Source organism: Pteropus medius, unplaced genomic scaffold (genome assembly GCF_902729225.1).
Source record: "Pteropus medius unplaced genomic scaffold, Ma_sr-lr_union100, whole genome shotgun sequence".
In the NCBI taxonomy this organism is placed as follows: domain Eukaryota; kingdom Metazoa; phylum Chordata; class Mammalia; order Chiroptera; family Pteropodidae; genus Pteropus; species Pteropus medius.
Window position 1 is genome coordinate 8,044,853 of NW_024347790.1, and position 23,353 is coordinate 8,068,205.

The 23,353-nt window shown below is 35.9% G+C and overlaps 1 pseudogene; it reads right to left on the reverse strand.

Moving 5' to 3' along the window:
* Positions 1-11,707: 11,707 nt before the first annotated feature.
* Positions 11,708-11,827, reverse strand: LOC120614723 (uncharacterized; annotated as a pseudogene).
* Between the last annotated feature and the right edge of the window lie 11,526 nt (positions 11,828-23,353).

The following is a 23,353-nucleotide window of genomic DNA, read 5'->3' on the forward strand; positions in this document are numbered from 1 at the left end:
GCAGCATTATTCAGAGTAGCAAAAAGTGGAAATAATTCAAACGTCTCATAACTAAAGAGTGGACAAACAAAATGTGGTATAGTCATACAATGGAATATTATTTGGCAGTCAAAAGTAACAAAGTCCTGATGTATTCTACAACAAAGATGAAATTGAAAATATTATGCAAAGGGAAAGAAGCCAGTCACAAAAGGCCACATAATGTATAATTCTATTTATATGAAATATCCAGAATCCAAGGAGACAGAAAGGAGATCAGTGGTTGCTAGTGGCTGAGAAAGAGGGAAATAGGAGGCAACTGCTAATGGGTGTGGGCTTCTTTTTTGTCTGATGAAAATGTTCTGATTTCAAGTGGTAACGGTTGCCCAACTCTGCGAATACAGTAAAAGGGTGATTTTATGGTACGTAAACTGTATGTCAATACAACTGTTACACGGTAAGTTACAATGCATGCTGAAAAGTGGAACTTTATCAATAAAGAAAAAAGAAAAACGTAGAGCAGCAGACAAGGACTTTAATATCGCTATAATGGAGTTATCAAAGAAAATAGAGAACAGTGATAAAATAAACGCAAAGATGGAAAATTTCAGCAGAGAATCTATTAATAAAATAAGTAGTCATCTTAGAATTGAAAATACCACATGTGATATCAAGAACTCAAAAGATGAACTAAATATAAGAATGGATACAGAAGAACACAGGATTATTAATCTCGAAGGCAGATCAATTAAAAAAATATACGAAGTGAAGTACATTGAGAAAAAAAGAAGAAAAAAGACCAGCACATAAAGGACATGTGGGTCATAGTCAAAAGGAGCAACACACATATAATTAGAATCCTAGAAAAGGAGAGAATGAGGCATAAGTAATATGTGGGAAGATAATAGCCTAGAATTTTCTGAAACTCAGGAAGGACATTGACCCCTAGTTTCAAGAGCCAAACAGGATAAATAAAAGGAACTATGTGTAGGCATATAATAATTAATAATAATAATAATAAACTCAATAAAAACCAAAGACAAAGAGACAATGTTAAAGTGCCCAGACATGGAAAAACACATTACCTTCAAAGGAGTGATAATACTGACACCTGACTTCTCACCATCAGCAGCGAAGGCCAGTATTGAATGCATGGGCACCATTAACATGCTAAAGTAAATAGTTGCCAACACAGAACTCTATGCTCAGAGAAAATATTTGCCAGCAAACCTATATTAAAAGAAGAACTAAAAAGAGCTGTTCAGGCAGGAGGAAAATTATATTAGATGGAAACGCATTAAAAGCAGGAAGAAATGGGAACTCAACAAACAGTAAAAATGTGGGTTAATATAAGTGAATATTGACAATGACAAACAGGAATCATAATGTCTGATGGAGTTAAAAATTTATATAGAATTAAAATGAAAATGTGAGAGGAGGTTAAACAGAGTTAAAATATTCTAAGGTTCTAGAATTCTTGGGGAAGTGGAATCGAAGAGAAACTTGCATACGACTGATATGCAAAGGATGTAGGCTAAAATTTCAGAAAGAGAAAAAAATGAATAACAAGTTAATAGAAGACAACATGGAATAAAAATAAATCGATTAGTCCAAAAGAAGGTGAAAAGGAGAGAAAAAGAATCAGGTTGGCTAAATAGAAAACAATGTGTTAAGTGGTAGATGTAAACCTAACTATAACAGTAATTTCACCAAAAGTAAATGAATGAAGTTTGCCAGTCAAATAAATAAGACTGTCCGAAGAGACTAAAAATATAATGATGCTGCTTACAAGCACCATATTCAAGTATAAAAACCAAACAGGTTGAAAGAAAAAAAAGCTGGAAAAAATGCAACATGCAATCTTAACCAAGAGAAAGTAATATAGTTATATTAAAATTAGATGAAAAAGACATTAAGCCAAGAAGCATTATTGGAGATAAAGAAGACTATCTCATAGTGATACATATAAATGATAACTTCAGAGGAAACTATCAGGATTCTAAATTTGTAGGTATCCAGCAACATAGCTATAAAGTATTTAATGCAAAAATTGACAAAATTAAAAGGAGAAATAAATAAATCTATAAGCATAATGGAAATTTTAATACCCCTCTCTCGATAGTTGAAACTGCAGCAAAAAAAATAAAATAAAAAAATCAGTAAGTATATAAAAGATGTGAACACTGTTAACAAAGTTGATCTGACTGAAATATATAGAACACTGCACCCAACAGTGATAGAATTTCCACTCTTAAGTGTACGTGTAACATATGCTGAGCCATAAAACCAGTGTTAAAGAATTTTAACAGATTGAAATAATTCAGAGTATGTTCTCAGAGCACAGTAGAATTAAACTAGAAATATAACAAGAAAATCTTTATCTGGAAATTAAATGTATCACTTCTAAATAACCCAGGGATCAAAAATGAAATCAAATAGAATTCAGAAAATATTTTATACTGAGTGATAATAAATATAGAACATGTCATAATTTGTGAGATGCAGTTCAAGCAGTGTGTAGAGGAATATATATAGCCTTAAATGCAAAAATTAGAAGAAAAAATCTGAAAATCAATGATCTAAGCTTTCTTTTCAATAAGCTAGTAAAAGGACAGCAGATCATACATTAAAAAAGTAGAAAGAGGAAAATAATAATATAAAGACAGAAGTGAATGAAAAGAAAACAAATATATGACAGAAACTCAACCAAGACCAAATTGTTTTTTTGAAATAAATAATAAAACTGATTAACTTTTAACAAGATTGACCAATAAAGAAAGCGCAAATTATCAATCTCTAAAATACAAAAGGGGACATCACTAGATCTTACAGATAATTTAATATCCTCATATTTGAGGATATTATGAACAACTTTAAGTCAATAAATTTGACAATGTGATGAAAAGAAAAAATTCCTTAAAAAAGAAAATGTGAATTATGAAATCTATTAGAAAAAGAAGCAGAAAATATGAGTAACTCAATATCTATTTAGCAAAATGAATGATATTTAAAACTTCCCCCAAGGGAATGAAAAACATTGAATCCAGGATAGTTATTACCTGGAAGAAGGAACGGCAATAAACACTTTGTGGGCACCATAGGCTCCAAAGTTACTGATGCTCTTTCTTCACCTTGTAGTGAATACACAGGTGTTCGTTCATTTTTTGGTTGGTCTTTATCTTGTACTACTATATCCTAACTATTCTTTTATATACATTCAATGTTGGATAAAATACATTTTTAAAAAGTATTAAAGAATAGGAAACACGAATAATGTCGTTTTTAGCGTCAGAGACCTGTGTCCACACTGGAGATCTGAAGTTGTATGAGTTGATATGTTACTAAACTTCTTTGAGCTTCACTTTCTTCATCAGAAAAATGGCGTTTGTAATACTAATGACTATCTACAGTTGTCGTCAGGATTTCAAGCGTGTAAAGTGACTAGGGTTGTCTCTGGCACCTGTACAGAAAGCTAAAACATTAATTGTATACATTTCAACATGCATAACACCACACACATAACACACTAACACATGATATGCATTGCCATTTTGAAAGCACCAAATGGCAAATCCACTTTGTCTCTTCCTTAATAAGAACAGGTATGAATCTCCCATGACATTGCTTGAAATCAGTGACTTTTTTAGCTGAAGAGATGAATCATCCAGCTTGTTCCTTTAGATGCTGCACCTTACCTCCCTTGCCAGCTTCAAGTATCAGAATTACAGTAAATCCAACTAGTACATGCTTAATAAATTTTTGTAAATGAATGAATAATTGAGAGGATAAATTAACTGTACCAGATGCTAAATAGGAAGATGGAGGCCGTGGTGATCCTGGCCTGGATTCTTATCTGCACGTCTTGTCTCAAACGTGTTCTCATGGAGTATGTTCTTCCCTCCAGTGCCTGCAGCTGAAGACAGTCACATCGCCACACAGTGTATTCCACTCTGATCTGCTCCAGATGCTGGGAATGGGTGCAGATGAGCTGCGAAGTGGGAAGCACAGCGTGCTTGCTCACTCTGACGATATTCCGCTCTACCTCTAGGTGCTAGTCCACGGTAAGAAGAAGGGGCTTCACTTCCTGGTCCTGGTGGACTTTTTTTCCTTCTAGAGACCTAGGGAGTGTGCCGCTGCCAGCGATGTCTAGTGGTGCTCACCCTCCAGTGAGTTTTGCTGTACCTCAGCGGATGATGTCCTGCTCGCCGGGCTGGCCAACAGCACCCCAGTGGACCACAGTCGCACCTTCTGCCATGAGGTCGGAGTGTCAGCCTTGAGGGGAGAATGCTTCCAAGCTTGTTCCTTCCGTAAACACTTTTCCTCAGTACTAGAGGTAGAAGCTGCTTCCTACACTAAGTTACCCCTCTGCTCTTTAGAGTTCTCTTTACCTCCTTTAGCAGTTAACCACCTTCTATTAGTTAATACTTCTTGATATAAAATGTCTCTGTTCAGGTATTTCCTGACTAAACCCTGACTGATTCACCTGGTGATGGCGAAGGTGTGCACACCTGAAGTGGGAGACTGGATTGCTATTTGCTTGCATTTGGTGACCCGCCCTCTATAACGTCCCTCCCCATGAAAGGATGATGATATGTTACCACCACCTTGAACTTAGATAGCTCCATATGACATGTTTTGTCTAATAAAGTGCTAACAGAAAGTGGTTTGTGTCAGAAACTTTAATCACTGGTGCATGGTTTGCTATTTCTCTTTTGTCTCTATCGCGACAGTATTCCAGGTAAAAAAAATGCTGTATCGGCATGGGCTCTAGAGTGAAGATAAAAATGAACAGTACCACAGGACATGTAGAATGAATGAATAAGCCATTGTTATTTGATGACATGTAGAATGAATGAAATAAGCCATTGTTATTTGAAGCCACTAAGATGTTAGGGTTGTTTGTTACTGCAGCATAACCTGGAAGATCCTGACAGAATTGCCCTATGACTCAGAAATTCCACTTGTAGATATAAATCTTAAACTAATTTTTGTACAAGACAAGAGATATAAACAAGAATGTTTATTGTAGCATTGTAAAATATCGAAAACAATTTAAATATGCTCCAATAAAGGAAGGGGCAAATAAACTGTAGAATGTTTATAATATTTATTAAGTGTAATATTATGTAGCACTTAAAATATATAAACTAAATCTTAAGTATTAACTTGAAAAAATTTCAAAAATATGACAAGTGAAAAAATTGATAAGTACATTGTGATTGCTAATGTACATTATATATCAATTTTTAAAGCATACAAATTTTTATTATTTATTACTCAGATATAAATTTACAGTTAAAAAAGATAAAAAGAAGAATAAACACTAATTTTTTATGTTGACCTCTGAGGAGGAATAGAGAGGAATAGAATTGGAGGAGGGGTACAAAGAGAATTTCAGTGTATTAGAATTTTTTTAAAATGTGATAAAAAAAACTGTACATCTTTTGATCCATCAAAACTACTTCTAGGCATCAATCTTACAGAAATAATAGCAATAGCATATTAGGAATAGACAAGAATATTCATTGCAACATTGTTTACAATGGAAAAAATTAACCAGCCTAACTAGTTGAATAAATTACAATCTACTACAAAATGAGAGGAGCATGTAGCCATTAAAATGAATGAGCTATATCTAAATGTGCTGATGGAGAAAGCTGTCCAAAATAAGAGTGTTAAGTAAAAAGGGAAAATTGCAGAGTATTATGTATAAAATCATTCTAGCTTTTGTAAAAATATGTTACATAATGAATAAAGCTGTAATGAACATGGGAGTGCAGATATGTCTTCAATATCCTATTTTCATATCCTTTGGATATGTATCCAGAAGCGGTAGTCCTATTTTTAATTTTTTGAAGAACTTCCATACTGTTTTCCACAGTGGCTGAACCAATTTACATTCCCACCAACAGTACTCAAGTGTTCCCTTCTCTCCACATTCTCACCAATGCTTATCTTTTGTCTTTTTGATGACAGCCATTCTAACAGGTGTGAGGTGATACCTCGTTGTGGTTCTGATTTTCATTTCCCTGATGATTAGTGATGCTGAGCATTTTTTCATGGATCCATCTGAATGTCTTCTTTGGGAAAATGCCTATTCAGTTCCTCTGCCCATTTTATAATCGGAGTGTGTGTGTGTGTGTGTGTGTGTGTGTGTGTGTGAGTGTGTGTGTGAGTTTGCCATTTTTTTCCTATTGAGTTCTGTGAGTTCTTTATATATTTTGGATATTAACCCCTTATTGGATATATTATTTCCAAATATTTTCTCCCATTTCATAGGTTGCCATTCAATTTTGACGATGATTTCCTTTGCTGTGTGGGAGCTTTTAAGTTTGATGTAGTCACATTTATTCATTTTTGTTTTTGTTGCTTTCGCTTTTGTTTTCAAATCCAAAAAATCATTGCCAAGATGGAGGTCAAGAAGTTTACCCCTTGCATTTTGTTCTAGAAATGTTACAGTTTTAGGTCTTAAATTTAAGACCTAACTCGTTTTGACTTTACTTTTGTGTATAATGTAAGATAGGGTTCCAGTTTCATTCTTTTGTGTGTAGGTGTCCAGTTCTCCCGATATCATTCATTGAGGAGACTGGCCTTTCCCCATTGAGTATTCTTGGCTCCTCTGTCATAAATTAATTGACCATATATATGTTTATTACTGGATTCTCTCCTCTGTTTGTCTGTTTTTATGCCAATATCTTTTTTGCCAATACCAAATTGTTTTGATTACTATGGCTTTGTACTATAGTTTGAAATCAGAAAGCATGATGCCTTCAGCTTTGTTCTTTCTCAAGATTGTTTTGGCTATTTGTAATCTTTTGTGATTCTATATAAATCTGAGGATTGTTTTCTTTTGTTTCTTTGAAAAATTCCATTGGAATTTTGATAGTGATTGCATTGAATCTATAGATGGCTTTGAATAGTATGAACATTTTAACAATATTAATTCTTCCAGTACATGAGCACAGAGTATTTTTCTATTTATTTGTGTCTTCTTGGCTTCATTCATCAATGTCTTCTAATTTCCAACATCAAGATCTTTCACTTCTTTGGTCAATTTATTCCTAAGTATTTTATTCTTTTTGATGCAATTATAAATGAGGTTATTTTTTAAATTTCTCTTTCTGATAGTTTGTCATTAGCATATACAAACGCAACTGATTTTTACATATTGATTTTGTACCCTGGCTCAGATGGGTGCATGTGGACCAAACTCCTGGGGTTGAGGTAGGAGTGGCTGCATCACTGTGGCATCAGCCAGGTACTTACTTATCTATTCTTGGGCTGATGTGCCACACCTGAGCACCATTTGTGCCAAGAGAAATGAAAATGATGACGTCAGCAGCTGAGCCAGGCATGCTAAGAGGAAAGATCAACCCCTGCCCTCATCAGCACTGCGTAAGCTCAATCTTACTGAAAATAGAGCCAACTTTGCAGAGACGAAAAAGGAGCTGGAGGACAGAGCTCTAAATTGAATTGGGACTGAACTGAATCATGAATTTGGTGAGCAATCATTGGATTGAAATGTTTCTTTGACTGGCTAAGGTGAAGTTTTTCTTCTAAACAAAAATGATTGCTACCGATCTAAGATCTGTTACAGTGAAATAAAATGATCATTTTAATACATACGAGTCTGCAACGGTACAATTAATCTCCATACCACACCATAATACAGCACTCTGGATGTGTATACACTCTCTGTGCTGTTGCATAGACCACCTTGAGTTAACACTTGGTAAGGCAACCAAACCAGAGAGATACGTAAAACATTATGTCTCACCATTATGCTCCAGTCAGTTTGGATTAAATAAGAAAACATATAGGAAGTATGTAATAATCCTTCCGTCTGTCCTAAATATTTACATATCAGCATAAAGTCTGCAGAGACCAAAAAGGTGAAAATGATTGTAAACATCTTGGTTAACAGCAAATCAATCTGAAGTAAAACTGGTCATTGAGTATAGGATAAATCCCATAGGGATAGATACAAGGAAAATCTAAGGACAAAAGTGAATCCCACAGGAATATGTAAGGGAAAGACATTCTACTCAGTCTCAGAGATAGTCCCAAATCCATGTGCAGGGAAATGAAATTAAGTGCGTGTTTAAGCTTTCCTTTGCTCTCAGTCTCTTGTTCCACCTGCATCTATATGCTATCCTTATAATAACTGCGTGAGGTGTCAAGGCAAGTATTAACATGCACATGTTTTTCAGAGCACAGAATAGCCATTGGCACAGATGTGAAATACAAGCAGGAATGAGAAGCAGAACATTTTACCACCAAGAGGAGATCCTTCATTCACCATCTGGTGGTGTTTCTGTTACACAGATCCCCGATCTACCACCTGGGATCATTTCAGTGTGATGTATACAGCAATGTATAGAATTTTATATACACACCCATAGTGTATGCTTATGGAATGCTGTGCAAATGGTTGGTATCAGTACCCCATGAAGTCATGTGTGAGCCTCAAGCTTGACCTATGACATCGGACGAACATTAACTCCATCCTGTCTTGATGCCCGACTGTGAGAAAATCTTGCAAGGAAATTTCTAACATGGGATAAAAAAGAGAATCCAGGGGAAATTATAGCAGGAACCAAGCAAATAGAATTTAGAGTTTTAATGCTAACATTTTAGGACAAGGAAAAGAATAGGCGTTCTTCTCTACTTGGCATTGCTTTTAGTCTTTTCAGAACTTTAGAGTGTCGCTTTCTCCATTTTTAAAAAGACAAAGATGATGTAGGGAAGAGAAATTAAAATGATTATATGAATGAAAAATAGATCTGAGACTAAAGGAGTTGGTGTTGTTTTGTCTGGAAAAGGGAAGAGGAGCTACTATATAAAGCAATTTGACAAAGAAGATGGGGACCAGTTAAATATGATTATGTGAAGATGAGCAGGAAAACGTTTCGACAGCCCTGTGGAGGATGATGACTATGTATTAAACCCATTATCAAGAGAGGCATCTGTCCTGTTGATCTTTTAAAGCAGAAACAGTGAGATTGGGAATGAAACAGAGTTTTAAACTAATTTTTCTTCAAACTGACTTCGACTACTCTTCTATTTTAGGCCGATTATTTTACATTTCTTATTAAAAGTGTTTCAGGGCATTTTATACTAATTAACATGCACAGAAAAATTCCTTCCCATTTCCTTAAAAGATGATTAGTCACCTTTATATAAATAGAATTTGTATATATCACACTATACCTGTTTCTGAGAATAAAGAATTTCCTTTCCCAGTTTTTGCTTATCCGTTCTGATTCCTTCCTAAACCTGTAATAAATTGATAGATGGTTAAACATTGAATTAGCTGCAAATGAACAGTTATAAATCATTATTTCCAGTACCTTTCTCTCTTCTTTATCTCATTCTCTAACTTAGCCTTCAATACTTGTATTTGCTTCTCCAAAACTCGTATTTCTTCAATCTTTCAATAGAAAATACATCACAAAGTTAATTACATGAATAACACACTCTGTTTCTCCATAAATTTGAAAGCTATTTCTAATATACAGCATGCACATTCTAACTACTTTGAAAAATAATTTGAGGAAACAATGAGTTAAATTTACTAGCAAATTCCCATAAATTGGAAGAATTTAAGGTCCCACATCTCTATTTCCTATAAAAGATTTACTTAAAAGGTAGCCAACTCTAGACAATATGACAAAGCAACCAAATTTATCGTCATCATCCCCCGCCCCCACTAGGTATCTTTTTTCTAAATATTGTTTTCCCTCTCTTGCTGACCTCTCCAGCTCTCCATCATAGACAGCAGCTGCCCCCAGTTAGTCTTTCTGTCAAAACTGTTCTCAGGAAAAGATCTGACCAAAGCAATTACATTAGAGTTTATGTTATTTCTCAGTATTGTTTAGATTTTACAAGAGGGGGAATTTTAGCAAAAGGAATGAATCTCTAACAGTGGAATTATAGGCATTTCATGAATAAGAGAGATTTCTTTGTGTGTGGCAGGAATATACCCCAGAATCGTACTACTGAGGCAATCAAGTCCTTTCTCTCTGCATAAGACTAATTCTTGGTGTAGCTTTCAAAGTCATCACTATTTTCTGAAAATAGCCAGTATCAATATAAACAATAATTAGGTTAATAATAATGGTCATATATAAGTTCTTATTATACCTTTTTCTCTGACATTTCCACCTTTTCTTCATCCGTTACAACAGGTGTTGCAGGTGTAAACTAGCAATAAAATAAACCAAGGTAAACATAAGACGTGGTTTTTCTACAGCTTAGAGAAGGGCAACTAAGACTTAAAATACCCCAACCATAGTCCCACAGGGGTCTTTTCTGCCTTATCTAATTTATATATTAGTGTTTAAACATTGCATTTGCAATTGGACAATTACAGTCCATTAAAACCAACTTTCCCACTACTATTTTTAAAAATACATTACTCTATAATTATATATTGGCCAATTTTACCATGATACTTTTTTTTTTAATGAAATGGGCAGTTATTACCCTGTAAAGTCACAAGCTTTAAAATAATTTTTATTTTAAATGATAATCAAGGTGAATTTTCACTACTATGCCTCTCTGATGAGGAGAAGAACAGATGGCAGTGAAAAAACATACTGAATATAAGAATCTGCTTGGTTAGCTATTGCTATATTCCTATACGATGGACAGAAAAAGTACTGCTATTACCGTCATTACCTTCTCTAGTGGGATCTGTGGCCCAGAAGGTCCTTGATCTGTTGCCCATCTTCGTGGGATGGCCTCTGCCAAGAAGGGTTTGGGACCAGGACTGGGAGCAGAAGTCAGAGCGCTCTGCAGAATAAAACAAAATGGACTTCTAGCTTCCCAGAGCAATCAGAAGCGAGGGCTGGGGTGAGAAATAGAGGAGAGAATGGTGAGGCCACAAGGCTGTAGGTGTGTGAGAAAGCCGCGGCTGACCAGTGGCCAGCGGTAATGTCCAATATTCAAATTTGAAATGGCCTTTTGGTGATGTAAACTGTCCCTGTCACTTAAACTTCAACCTACTCAAATTTATAAATGTAAAGGTGTTGTGCGAGTGGGTGTTTTTAGTAAAATTTGCAGAACTGGATTGAATTCAGCATTGGACTGAACAAAATGTGAACTTTGATGGCAAGCAGAATACAATGAGACTCAGAAACTGACTTAGTTCAGTAGAAGAAGGAGCCCAGACACAGTGACAACCACCAGAAGATGCCACGGGAATCTGTAGGAACCATGGAACACACTCTGGGCTGTCTGCCACAAAATACAAAATGTGGGTTTGAGCCAATTTTACTTGTATCTGAAGGGGCAAAGGGAAACCAGCCAACATCAGCTACCACATCTAAAAATAACAATATTTTTAATAACAGCCATAAAAATTATAATTTACTGAGTGCCTACTCTGTGCCAGGCACTTCACATATCTTACTATTTATTCCTATATACTAACTTGTTGACTTCTTCATCCACATTATTTTATATTTTTAATATAAGCAATGCATATACATGTTTAAAAACTAAGCTGCAAATATTATACATAACCATAAAACTCACTTCCCAGAATCTAAGGGTTTTTTGCATGTGTGCAATTTTTGTTTTTGTTTTTCTCATTGTTATCATTATAAATAAATAATAGCCTTTATTGATTTGGGCTCCCCACAAATAAAGATGAAGATTTTAGAGCATTCAAATTACCTTCCACCTTCTCTCTCTCCCCCTTACTTGCCCATTTTTTTTTTTTAAATGCCTACAGCACCTGGTCTTCCTAGGTGGTCTCCCATCCAAGTACCAACCAGGCCTGGGCCTGCTTAGCTTCTGAGATCAGACAGGATCGGGCACATTCGGGGGTAGCATGGCTGTAGTCACCCAATTTTTTATTTGCAAATATTTAGCTCTTACCATGGTTGCCTTTATTATGATTTCAATATACGTAACTTCTATTATCTTAATTTATTTACTCCCTTCTGTGAAAGATGGGAGTAAATAAATTAAGATAATAGAAGTTACGTATATTGAATCTTTAATTTTTCCAACATCTTCACTCCTTCAACTTCCCAGTTTTTAGAAGGAATGTTATTTTTACAGTGCCAATGTCTCTAACTAGAATTAAGTCCTCTATGTCTTATCTACACATCGATTCTAAATGCTGGAATTAACATTAACATAATGTTTACCTATGTTTAGTTAAACATTATTTACTACAGGATGAAGTAGTGTAACTATACATAAAGAAGGTAAACCTGTCATTAAACTTTGCTGCTGAAAGAAGTCTAGCTTCCTTCACTTCTGAGTCATCCCTAGTTTACCCTTTTTCTTGTGTCTATATTATCCTGCATAGCTTTATGATTTTTTTTTTTTGCATATTCAATTGAGACTTCAGCTAGATGTAAGGGATTCAAACATTTTTTTCCCCTTCAAACACTTTATTTTCTTGTAGCAACCACTACTCTTAATGAGAAAATTAATATTTTTTTTGTTCTAAATTTCTTTTTTCTCTTTTTAATTCTTTGAGACCTAAAACATTATTAGGATGTACCTACTGTTTTCATCAATTCTAAGAGATATACTCCCTATCTCTCTAGCATTTTAACATTTTTGAAATTGAGATGTCTTACAATTGGTTGTGTATGTCATAATTTAATTGGCAGTTTTTTCCTTGATAGTGGTATAAAATAATGATGTTTCTTACAACCAGTGGCATCTGATATTTGATAAAATACAGTAGATATTCTTCTTTTCTTATTACTCCTGTTTAAGACTTGGTGAATCTTTTCATCTGAATATAAAAGTTTTTTCTCCTTAGCTCATGGAAATTTTTCTTCTATTTCTTTTATTACTGTCTTACTTCCAGTGTATCTGTTTTGCTTTCTGAAAATTTTATTAGAAAGGTATTAGACCTCTTCAATCTAGCCTCCATATTTTAACTTTTCTCATAATTTCTGTCTGCCATTTTGCACTATGTTCTAAGAGATTTTTTTCAGTTTATCTTCCAGATTATTTATTAGATCTTCAGCTGTGTCAGTTTTATTATTCAGCCTGCCCAGTCCCATCTTTTATTTTTTAAATCATACTTCCAAGAAATTGTTCTTTTCTTACACCATTCCTTTTTCATAGCAGCCTGTCCTTGCTTAATGGATAAAAGTTTATCTTGAATGTTTTCCCAAAAATATTTATTTTGAAAATGTCTCTTAAGGTCTTAATCTCTTTCTGAATTATTTCCTACAGGGAGAATGGCTTTGTTTGTTCTCTTTGTTCCTTCATTCACTAAATATTTGCTGAATTCCTACTATGTGCCTGGATACGTTGGGCGCTGAAAATACACTAGAAAACAAAACAGGTCTGAAGTAGAGGAGATATATTTGAGAAGAATTATGAAAGAGGTTGAATTTAGGGCACTTCTTGTGTGAGAAGAGAACCGCCAAAATTTTCTTATTTGGGCAACCAGGTGGAGAATGGTACCATTTACTATGATAAGAAAAAAGTAATAGAAATTGGGACAATTTTGTATGCTAGGATTTTCTTTCCTTCCTTCCTTCCTTCCTTCCTTCCTTCTTTCCTTCCTCTCTCCCTCCTCCTCTTTCTCTTTTCTCTTTCTCTCTTTTCTCTCCTTCCTTCCTTTCTTTCTTTCTTTCTTTCTTTCTTTCTTTCTTTCTTTCTGGAAGAATTTGGTAAATGCAGATTCAGACACTAAGTTTGAGGTACCCCTGGTACATTCAGATGAAGACATACAATAAGCAACTGGGCCAAGGGCCTGGAATTTGGAAGCGGGGCCTATTCCAGAAATATAACTTGGAGTCATCAGTATATTAGTTGAAGCTAAAGACTTGAATAAGGCCATTCATGAAATTTATAGAAATAGAAAAGTGTAAGGTCGGGCGTGGCTGACCTGTAGGTATGATTTATCCCTAGCCAATAGGAGAATTCTCAGGACTGACTTGAACCTGATCCCTGACTCACTGCTCTTACTTAGGTCTCTGTAACTCTCCTGCTCCATCAGTCCCTGCAGTCCTGGAGAGCCCTCTGGTGACCCTAGAACTACTCAAATAATTGTTCCCTTATGTTGTCTACAGCAGATCTCAAACATCTTAGAGGAAACTATCATATCCCACGTCCAGCACAGTGACTCAGTTTTCCCAAGATGCACATGACAGGAAGCTAGCCCAGAGGAAAACATATGGCAAAACACCAATTTAACAGAAACAATGACAATTCTTTGTTATCATTAACCTTCCTTGGCTTCAAAAAAGTGGAGTCACCAATGTGACTGAAGGCATGTACTTTTTGGGGTCCTTCCACCTATCTGTTCTCAAACAAAGGGCACAAGCGACTTGAACTGCCTCTCTGTCCCAGCACAAGGAGTACAGAGTGAGTTCAGTGTCATTTGGTTAACCGTAGACCAAGGAACTCATTGGCATAAGAAGTCCAAGCTTCACAGGGCACTTGTCAGTATGCTAACCCCTCAAAAAAGTAACCCAAATTAAAAAAAATTCATCCATAGAAAGTTAGAAAAACAAATTGGTAAAACAAAATAAGTTTCCATATAGAAAGACATTTATATTTATTTATTTCTCTATATCTTCTATATGACTTATATCTAAGTCATATCAATAATGGAAAGTTTATATATATAAAAAAGAAAGACCCTTTGTATAAATTCACGTACAGTAACAATTTAGTTCCAATTTTCAAGGCTCCCGTTTCCTGACTCTCATATAATGATCAACTCTGTAATAACTAGAGATAAGACTGTGCTAAAGCAGATCTTCTGTAAAGCAAATAATTATTCAATCTCCTCAAAAGACAATACTCTTACCATGATGAACATAGTTTCTCTTTTCATTTAAAACATAAAAAAGGCACCACATGTAGACTAAAGTGTTTGCTCTCCAGTTTGAGTTGAACTTTCAACTTTGCTACAGCACATTATATTGAATCCTGGCTCTGTCCACATTAAACTGTCATTTTGTTTTGTCAGCTGCTGACATTCCACTTTCTCTGGAATACACATGCTGGTCTTTGTGTGGTTACTTCATTGACAGGTGCAAATATTAGACTGCTAAACAATAGATAGAAGCGGAAATAAATGGTAATATTAATATATAAGTAGATAACTTCCTACATAGGAAAATGTAAGTAAAATAATTATAAAGATAATGAAAATTTGTGATTAGAAATAATTCCTCATATTTCTTGTTTTCTTTTGAATTTGTATATGTACTTATAACTAAAAATTCATAAAATTAAGTGTTTCATTTATAACAGAAATTATAATACTTAAATTTGCTTCCCATTTTCAAGCACTTAAAATATATTAAAATATATTACCAATATTTAGTAAATATAATCTTCTAAATTATTAATCAACTGCCAAGGTTTGTAATAACAGAAGTGCAATTATGTTTTTTAACTGCCACAAGAGCAACCATATTCCTTATCATGTCTTCTTTCTCTTTTTCCTTGTTAATGAAGAAGTCATTACATTCTTTCATTTCTCCTACTTTCCACAAACATATCTCTTCTGAAACTTTGACCATTCTTTCTGGGCTTAATGCCTCCTTGCTTTTTTCCCCTTTAAATTATCAACTATATTACTATCAAAACAATCTAACTCATCATAAAGAAAGATGACCTTCGGTCCCTAAAAATTCATTAATCTTGACCTTTATATTAATATTTTTCTTCTTTTTACCTTCTAAACAAACAACTCTTTTTGAACACCAGTAATGTGCCAGTGGGTGATGGTTGATGGGAGGAGGGTGTGACAAAACCACATGAAGAGAGGAGAACCAGCCTCACTTGCTTATAATTTGGAGAGAAGAGACTTGAGAATTAGGAACACTGAGACTAAAATATGAGGCTGTATATAATCAAGCACTAATCATCGTGTAGGCCAAAAATCAAAACAAAATATTTATCTACCTAGATCGTTAGTGAATTTGCTTCTAACAGAATCATTAAGCTAGGGAATTCTTTCAAAAATAGGACAAGACTTTCTTCATTTGATGTACACTCAGGGTGCCACTCCATGTCTACCCAGGGCCTCTGAAATATGTTGGCAGACAACTGGGCTATAAAACCCCATGGAATCCAGGCTGATCCATGCCATATACAAACCTCAAAATGTTTTCTCAAAGGCTTGAAAACCCACCAAAGTCTCTGGGCTTTGCCTTTTCACCTGGCTCCAGATAACCCTAGACTTAATGTTCCCTGAAGGAAGTCAGATATGTAGAAGCAGTATACACATCTTCCATCAAACTATCCAATGTAAAAAAAAAAAAAAAAATGTAATCAAAACTCTTCCATGATGGAATGTCTGTATTAAAGATGATGAAACCATTGTTTATAACAGCAAAAGAACAGAAACTATGTCTCAGGAAGGCACTAATACATTGATAGAAATTGCTTAAGTAAGTTGTGCTCTTTCTGTGGAGTGAAATGCTACACATAATTGATTTTACATATTCTCAGTGACATTAAATGATGTTCCCCATATCTTCTTGTGTGTGCAAATCTGCATCAAGATGAGTCTGAAAGGACAGTCAAAGGGGGTTTTCAATGATGATCTCTGGGTGCAGGATTCTTTTTCACTTTTTTCTTCTGATATTTTTTTATTGAGCAAGTTTTATGTAAGTATGAATATGGTTTATAAAAGAAATTCCGACTTCTGGATCCCACATACAATGCAAAAAATGCCACACCCAAACTAACATTAGGAAAAATCCAAATACACTACAAAACGACAACTTTTCTTGAGTCTATCAGAATTCTGAAGTCACAACCAGGTAACCAGAATTCCAAAGAGGAATGAACCCCTCCATGGAGAGAAGTGGCACATGAATTAAATAATTATAAGGATACTCAATCTCACCTACAGCAGAAGCAGCAGTCGTAACACAAGCAGGTAAGAAAAATAAGCTAAAATATGAAGAACTACTGAAGGGCAAGTACGGGTTAGCAGAGCAGTCTGACGAAGCTGGGGGCACATGTGAAAGGGGATTTCATACTCATTCACAGCTTTTTTCTTTGTCTCTGGTAGATGATCATGAGAAAAACTGAGGGCAGGGCATGAGACTTATTGATGGTGTAAGCTTGGGGAGGGAATCAGTTGCTGCTAAAAGTACCTTTCCTTGGAAGCAAAAGTCTTCCTCCCTTGGGAGGGGGCAACCAAACTCTGGCCAATCAGACTCAAAGAAGGTGATCAGTGGAAAAACGTTAGGCATCAAGACCTACCCACTCCTCCAACAGCTGGGGAGAGCAGCAAAGCTCTTGCTCACAGGGCACAAGTGAAGACATATCATGGTAAGAGGGAAATAAGATAAACATTCTCCTCCCCTGGGAGAGGGGATGCTAATTGTCTTAGGTCTTAGAGACTGTATTTATACTAAGTGGGGTTTCCTACTTTTGCAGGAGGGACAGGAAACACCTGACCAAGATCAACTTCAGCTACAAGGCAGAGGTAGACCGCTACAAAGAGGAAGGGCAGTGATCCTGAGAGAGACCACCTCTGAGGGCCAGCCACACAGCACTTCTCAAAGACTGAGTTTGGATTAGAACAATGGAGAACTAGCTTTGCCCTCATTTATGAAGCAGAGGCAATAACAGTCTATTACTGAGGGAGGGATGGATGTTTAGAAAGAGACCTACTCTCTGGCACAGGTGGACGGGTTCTGCTGAAAGCTTAGGGTAGAGCAGCACACAGAGAAAGTGCTCTGTGCTCTTTTATTCTCGCTCCTACTCTAAGTACACATCTATCACACAGGGAATATCAAGACTGTGGTCTACTAAAAGGAACCACAGCAACAACCAAACTCAACTCAAATCAACTTCTGGCTATACTGGGTTAACCCCTCACAGTAACAGTATGATATAAGGGGCATGCTATTTCCAGGTATGAATACTGTTTACTTCAATCCCTACTAGTCTACACATGATATTTGGCATTTAATCAAATATCATGACACCGACAAAAGGGCAGGGAGAAAAGAACCTATTGTCAGGAGACAAAGCTATCAACAGAACCAGATTCAAAGATGACCTGGATCTTGGAACTATCAGATAATCGATAATGAAAAGTTTTAAAGAACCTAAAAGAGACCATGTATTGCACTAGCACAAGTGCCTCTTCACCTGTTGCTTTGGACCTCCTGCCTCACCTCTGCTGGAAATAGACTTCAACTGCTTCTGCCCCACTAGTCAATCCTGCACCTTCACTGGCTTCTTCAAATCCATGGACTGTAAAGGTACCTTCTGCAAGAAGAGCTGCTGCTCTTGCCACCCCATGGGCTGTGCCAAGAGTGCCCAGGGCTGTATCTGCAAAGGAGCATTAAACAAGTGCAGCTGCTGTGCCTGATATCAGGGAGAGTTTGCTCCCAGATGTAAATAGAACAACATGTACAAACCTGCACTTAAAATTTTTTTTTTTCATAAACCCTAACTCGATCTCTACATTCCTTTTTGTACGAAATATTTGAATGACAATAAACTTATCTAGACCGCCTCCCCGCAATGAACCTAGGAGAAAAGGTGAACAACATTCATGATACATAATAGATAAGGAATTTCTGCATAGAGATGGAAAATATAAAAGAGTCAAATGGAAGTACTAGAAATGAAAAAGACAACACCAAAGATGAAGAATTTCTTTGATTGACTCATCAAGTAGACTCAATGCAGCTGAAGAAAACAATTAGTAAATTCGAAGGCAGGTAACAAGAAATTCTCCAAACTAAAACACATAGAGGAAAAAGTAGTTCAAAATTAATGAGCAGTACATCCAAAAGTTGTGGGAAAATAACAAACCGTCAAACATACATGTAATTGGAGTCTCAGAAGGAAGAGAGAATGGAGCAAAAGAGATAATTGAAGATAACAGTCCAAGGCTAATGAAAGACATCAAACCACAAATTCCAGAAGCTTGATTGGGGGTGGGGGAAAAGGGGGAGAAAAAGAAGAGGAGAAGGAGAAAGAGAAACAACAAAAACCAAAAGACACTTGAAGGCATTCCAGAGTAAAAGACACATTCCAGAGAAACAAAGTTAAAATTTAGAGTAAACTTTTTATCAGAAACTATGCAAGACAAAAAACAATGGAATGATATTTTCAAAGTATTAAAGGAAAATAAAACTGTCAACCCAGGCTTCTACACTAAGAAAAAAATCTGTCAAAAATGAAGACAAAATAAAGATTTTTTTTTTTCCAGAAAAACAGCAGTGGAGAATTCATTGTCAATAGATGTGCACTATAAGAACTGGAAAGAAAAAAAAAGTTTTCCAGGCAGAGGGAATATACCAGACAGAAACTTAGATCTGCATAAAGAAATAAAAGCTCAGAAATGGTATAAATGGTGTCAAATGCAAATCTTAGTGTGACAAATTATATTGATCTTTGTTACATGAAAATATCTATATTAAATTTAAAAAAATTTAAAGGATATGTGTTAGGAATTCCAAAGAATTGTTCTTTTGATGGAAACATGAGAAAACATTATTTAAAGGCATCTGAAACAAGATGAATTGGCAGATGTATGAGTTTCATAGCGACTTTCTAGAAAGCGTTTAAGAAACACTCTCTTTACTGCTGAGACTAAGTTATCTGGTGGGGGATTTCTAAAGCTTCACAAATTGCAGTTACTTCTGACTGATTTCTTATTAACCAGCTGCTTGGGCATTTCAGTCTGAAATCTGTTTTGTTGTTGCTGCTTTCCTAACGCATATTCTCCCAGCTCTTTCAATGGCTGCATAAGAATCTAAACGTGTACTGAATTCTTCCCAATTTTAATGTAAACAATTATCTTTACAATGTGCTATTATGTAAACCAGATAAAAATGCGGTGTATCTTAATTAGAATCCACTTGTGTGTTCTCAGCTAAAGAAACAGAACAGTGGATTACACTAGGTTACTTAGACTCATGTCCACCAAATCTGGAGGCATGAAACCAAGTATGGGTTCACCACATACTTTTAGCCATTAGATTAACGAGACTCCAGAACACTGCATGGCATTGGTTGTAGGTAACTTGTTTTCCTATTCCTAATATTTCCATATACTCATATATTTAACAAAGGAATGAATCCTACTTTGAGACTGGTGAGGGAGATCCTCAAGCTATTTTCAAGATTTTTGAAAGCCTAAGAAATAGTGTACCTTGATTCGCTAGTGAAGTTGCACAGGCTAACGAAACTTAAGATCTCTTTGGATTTGGCCAGCATTAAATCAATTCAGCAAGATGTCACTGGTTATCTAAGTTTGATCCGATACACCAGTTAAAAGTAATAGGTAATACATGGATAAATATGAGAAAATAATGCTTCTTTTAAAAGTTCAGGTTTTCCTGATGAACAAGCAGAGATTAATTTGAAGGTAAGAAAATAAAGAGGTATTGAATGAAGAAAAGTTCAAGTACCACCCTCTATGAAAATGCATTCCTAAAAAAAAATTGATATGTGCTGTAACTTATATAAACTTATCCTCAGGGTTTGAGGAGAAAGCAGGGACCTGGAGAGACCAAGGTCAGGGCTGGAAAAGCTAAACAAGTTGGTAGAGCCCAATCAAAAGAGAGTGGCTAATGGTCCAATGCCAGTGTCTGAAGGGTGTAGCTGCCTCAAGCTTGAGCATTAATATTGAAGCAGTTCTAGCACAGTATACTCATAGCACCAAGCGGCAAAGTTGATATATGCCATAATGGCAATTAGGATGAGTGATGGCATGTCAAATTGTCCAGTCTCCTGGGGATAAGACCCAAGTGTCAGGACTCTGACCACACGACCTGGTGTTTAAGACTGGCCTCGACTCCCAGTGGGAACTGGAGAGAAACCCACAGCTGAAACCGAGGCAGACAAAATAAAGCAACACCATGCAGTGAGGGGAAAGATGGCTGCTCCGTGTGCTCCTTAATGTCAAAGATGACATTTCCGTTATCATCAAGGTGCTAGTACATGTGGTCAGAACCCAGCCCCCATGACTGAGAGGGTCTAGGGAAGAATAGAAATCGATACAAATCTCTAATTTATTTTTTCCTGATTTCCATGGTAATATCTTAGGTCCTTACGTTAAATTATATTAAAATATCAAAAACTCTACAAATGAAATGTTATAATTATTTGCCAACAAGATAAACAAGAAGAGACAAATCATAAAACCCCTCAAGTGATTTTGACAAATAACATTTTTTCATTTGTACAGGAATTAAACATTGTTTTCACTAAAATATTTTCAGTTCCAAGTATACTAAAAGTATTTGTTTAATGAACTACTCAGAATAAATAATGTACAAAGTAAAAGCCACCTTTCAGCTGAATTTTAAATATTACTCAGATTTTCAATTTTCAATTTCAATTCTCTGAGAGCAGAATCTAAAGATGAATTCATTTTAGTGGTAAATGAAAATAATTCTGATTTTAAAAGAAAACAAGTAATTGTGTGTGATTTCAATTATGTCTACATTTTGAAGTTATTCATATTATGAGAAGAAGATCCAGAATGATAAGAGAAATTTTTTCACGTCAGCATAATCTATCTAAATACAGTAAATATTCTTTGACAACCTCCGAAGACCATGCACGGGTCCAGAATTGTCCCATCTCTGTATTACTGCGCCACCCCGGGAGGCCAGGTCAATACCGAGCAAAACGCTGGCTTTCCCACAATGCTCTGCAGAACTATTAACTGCCTGCTTTATCAAACCAAGCCAAGGACAAAAAGAATGAAATGAAACGATGAACAGATTATATTATTTTCTTCTCTCATGGCATTTATTTTAAACTCCACGTGCAATTTAATCAAATAAACAGTTTGTAGAGGAAAAGAATGGGAAGTTTCAGAAGGAAAGATTTTTTCCTATAATACTACATACCTGTAATAATAATTCTACATCCTATAATAATAATTTTTAAAAAGTGACTAACTTACAGGGTGACTATGGCCAAAATTGCAAAAATACTGCAAAAATATTTCACCTAACAATTCTCGTATGTTAAAAGAATTATTTCTAGATTTTGCATTAAAGTCTTTTATGATGCACACATTTGCTTTGTGTTGAGTGAACTTTACGAATGGAAACATGATTGACTCTGTCCCATGTCCCATTTCCCACACAGAAGGGTCCTGATGCTTCCTGTGGATCTAAGCATGCACCATATGTCCCATCAGCATAGACCAGGTTACCCTGTGGAAGCCGAGAAATCTTCCAGGGCGGCATTCACTGGGTGCAGCCTTAATTAACGAATTACCCTGGATGTTGGGGTGGGGTGGGGGGTGGGTAAAATCTGGGAATCCAATTTAACCTTGTTATGTGAAACCTTAGTATTTGACATGTTTTACAGATATCAAAAAATAAACTTTACACACAATACTGTACAAATACAAATTTTATGCTGCGAAATCGTTCATAAATAGAAATCAGACAGCAATGTTCATATCGCGTTTTTCAGACTGGCTAAACACTCAGTTTATCACTGTGTACTCCACTGTGTGAAGCATGTGTGCTGTTCCCACCGAATGACACAGATTTCAAAAAATAAGTATGATTAATTGGATAAGTTAAATGACTGATGTAAAAGTTCCTGCAGCGAGCTCTCCATTGGGTCATTTACACACGTGGTAAGTCTTAGAAAACCCTTTAAAGAGGTGCAGCTACCTCAATATAATAAAGTATTTAAAAGAGAGAAAAAGAAAAATTATAACCAGAGTGCATGTACATCGAGTTCATCCACAGTGAAGAATAGACCACATGGGAAGGCGATATAAGAGAGCATTTATAATAAAAGGATCGTTATTAACAACAAAAGTGTACATGCTGGTAATAATGGTGAACTAGAAAGTACATTCCACTTTAAGATCAAGCCAATTAACATAAAGATGTAAACACCAGCTAGTGTCATCTCCCCTCTTCCCCAGTCCAATTTTACTTATTGTTACACATTAACTTCAGAGTCTCTCCAGCTGACAAAATAGACTGTTATGTTTTAGAAACAGCAAGATAACATCGTTATAGTCAGAATGAAAACTTACACTAAGCAAATCCTACCGAAATGACAACTTCTTAGAGATCCTGTTTGCCTTTCTCTTTCCTTTATGGTGCATTTTCCATGCGTGAGCTCAGGCAGTATTTCTGCCCCTGTGGCTGTGATTTTGAAAACTCGATTTTTATCTGTAAATTGAGGACACTCGAGCTTCTAATCTGAGACTCTAGGGTTTAGTTTCAACCCTGAGCTTGCCGTAGAAACAGGGGCAACTTCTCCCTGCTGCTGCCATCTCTGCTTAGAGGGCCCCCTCGCTCTGTCCCAGCTGCTAAACCTTCACTGAAGCCCTGCCCACATTTATCTCAGAGCCTCAGACCACAGAACCCTGCCACTCGACCTGATTTCATGGCAGCTAATGGAGCCTTCTGGA